We start from the raw sequence: 2863 nt of genomic DNA, 5'->3' as shown, positions 1-2863 counted from the left end.
GTGTTACCTGCATTTTGTTTTAATATTTGGTTCACTGACCCACTAACTGTTTGATATATTGCATCACTCACACTAACAGCATTTCTGCAGAAAATATTGTCTGTATCTATCTTTCTTGCTTGTGCCTTATTGGGTGTATGATAGGTAGACAAAGCAGGGCTTCAACTTCCTTTGATTCTGAACCTGAGAGGACCTTCCTTAGATTAAGGAAGGAAGCAAGAGGGAAGAGAGTAGCTGGTGCTGAGAAAGAGGAGGAGTACTTTGAACCAGACATGGATGAGAATATGGAGAACCATCATGAAGAAGAGGCTCACAACCATGGCAGAGAAGGTCCAGCACATCAGGCTGGACAAGAGAGAAGAGTTCTGGGTTCTTACATCAACCCAAATCCAGGAAACTGTGGAAGTAGCATCCAAAGGCCAACCATACATGCCAACAACTTTGAACTAAAGCCACAGCTCATCACCCTTGTTCAGAACAATTGTTCATTCGGAGGAAGTGTCCAAGAAGACCCCAATCAACATCTAACCACCTTCCTGAGGATATGCGATACTGTGAAGTCTAATGGTGTTCACCCTGATACCTATAGACTACTTCTGTTTTCCTTCTCACCCAAGGACAAAGCATCTAAATGGCTGGAATCCTTTCCAAAGGAGAGTTTAGCAACCTGGGAAGACGTGGTGAACAAATTTTTGGCAAGATTCTATCCTCCTCAACGAATCAACAGGTTGAGAGCTGAGGTACAAACCTTCAGGCAGCAAGATGGTGAGACTCTATATGAAGCATGGGAGAGGTTTAAGGACCTGACAAGAAGATGCCCGCCAGATATGTTTAATGAATGGGTGTAGTTGCACATTTTCTATGAAGGCCTTTCGTATAAATCAAAGAAGGCAGTAGACCACTCATCCGGGGGATCTCTGAACAAGAAGAAGACCATTGAAGAAGCCATAGATGTCATTGAGACTGTAGCAGAGAATGACTACTTTTATACTTCTGAAAGAGGCAACACTAGAAGAGTGATGGAGATGAACAATGTGGATGCACTGCTAGCTTAAAACAAGCTTATTACCAAGCAGTTGGCTGACCTTACCAAAAAGATGGAGAGGAATCAAGTGGCAGCAATCACCACCTCAGCAGTAGCTCAAGAAGGAGTGAATGAAGAAGCAGAGGGTGATCAGGAACAAGCCAACTACATTGGAAATTCACCTAAGCAGCACCATGACCCATACTCCAAAACATATAATCCCGGTTGGAGGAACCACCCAAACTTTGGATGGGGAAACCAACAGGATCAAGGCCAAGATCAGAGACGCCACAACCCCAACAACAACGCAGCTCACCAACACTCCACACAGAGGTCATATCAACACCCACCTAACAACACCTCTCAACATCCATACCAAAGTCAAAATGGCCCTTCTCATCCTTCCAATCTCAACTCTCCATCATCGGAGGAAAGACTATCAAGGATTGAGACTCTACTTGAGGGCATATGTAAGGAAATCCAAGATAACAAGGTGTTCAAGGAGGAGGTGCGAGCCAATATCAAGAACCAGGGAGACACCATCAAGAGGCTGGAGTTTCAAGTGGGATACCTTTCTGAGAAGATCCCCAAACCTACTGATAGCTTCCCAAGTGACACAGAGAAAAATTCGAGAGCTGAAGCAAAGAAGGTCAAATGGGAAGATTGCAAGATGGTTACTATAAGTGATAAGGAGACTGAGGAAGAGCCGAACAAACCATTAGAACAACCTGAAGATACATCAGCAGGAAAGCAGGAAGAGAATCATCAAGAAACCACAATCACACAGAAGGAGCTGCTGAGACTCTATGCACCCTTTCCCCAAATACTCAATGGTGGTGTAGAGAAGAGAATATACTCAAGGTTTCTTGACATGTTTGTATCTCTCCATGTAAACATACCATTCATCAAGGCCTTCCAACAAATGCCTTCATACATTAAGTATATGAAGGAGCTGCTAACCAGGAAAAGCTCACTCAAGGGAGGACAAACAATAGTGATGAATAAGGAGTGCAGTGCTCTCATTCAAACAGAGTTGCCTATAAAAGGAAGGACCCAGGGAGTTTTCACATCCCCTGTGCCATAGGAGTACACTGATTAATAAGGGACTCTGCGACCTGGGAGCAAGCATCAACTTAATGCCTCTATCTCTAATGAAGAAGCTGCAGATCAATGAGCTAATGCCCACAGACGTAGTCATCAGGCTGGCTGACAAAACTCAAAAACAAGCAGTGGGAGTGGTTGAAAATGTGTTGGTGAAAGTGGGAAACTATTTCCTCTCCACAGATTTTGTCATATTGGAAATGGAAGAGAGTCCCATCCACCCAATCATATTGGGAAGACCGTTCCTAGCTACAGCCAGAGCACTCATAGATGTGGAGCAAGGAGAGCTAATACTGAGGATACATGATGAACAACTCGCATTCAATGTCTTCAAACCCTCACAAGAAGCAGACCAGGAAAACAAGGAACCAAGGGAAAATCACAACAAAGCACTGTGGAAGAAATAAGCACTGAAGCACAAAATGTACACCTGGGAATCCCCTTGATTGATAAGCAAAATAGCCAGAAGGTGTCACAGCTTAAGAAAACTCAAGTGGAGCCAAAACCACCAGAATCATATGAGACCAGCAATAAAATCTCCCTAGGAAAAAAGACCACAAAGAGCAGGATAACAACAAAAGAAATAAAGAAGAAGGCACTAAGGAGATGGAGGAACAAGAAGATCCCTACAGAAGATTTCTCTCCAGGGGATAAAGTGATCTCAGCTTACTTCCCAAATATCCCACCTCATCTCCCCACCATCCCATCTCAGCTACCCAAGGTTTTCACCATCAACAA

General features: G+C 43.8%; 1 non-coding gene across 1 annotated transcript; it reads right to left on the bottom strand.

The window, feature by feature from the left end:
- Nucleotides 1-725: 725 nt before the first annotated feature.
- Nucleotides 726-832, bottom strand: LOC112724459 (small nucleolar RNA R71). Its single transcript, XR_003163620.1, has one exon. It is a non-coding gene; the product is annotated as a small nucleolar RNA R71 (small nucleolar RNA).
- Between the last annotated feature and the right edge of the window lie 2031 nt (nt 833-2863).

The sequence above is a fragment of the Arachis hypogaea genome, chromosome 11 (assembly GCF_003086295.3).
Source record: "Arachis hypogaea cultivar Tifrunner chromosome 11, arahy.Tifrunner.gnm2.J5K5, whole genome shotgun sequence".
In the NCBI taxonomy this organism is placed as follows: domain Eukaryota; kingdom Viridiplantae; phylum Streptophyta; class Magnoliopsida; order Fabales; family Fabaceae; genus Arachis; species Arachis hypogaea.
The sequence above is the reverse complement of the archived record's forward strand: the minus strand, read 5'-3'. Positions and strand labels throughout refer to the sequence as shown.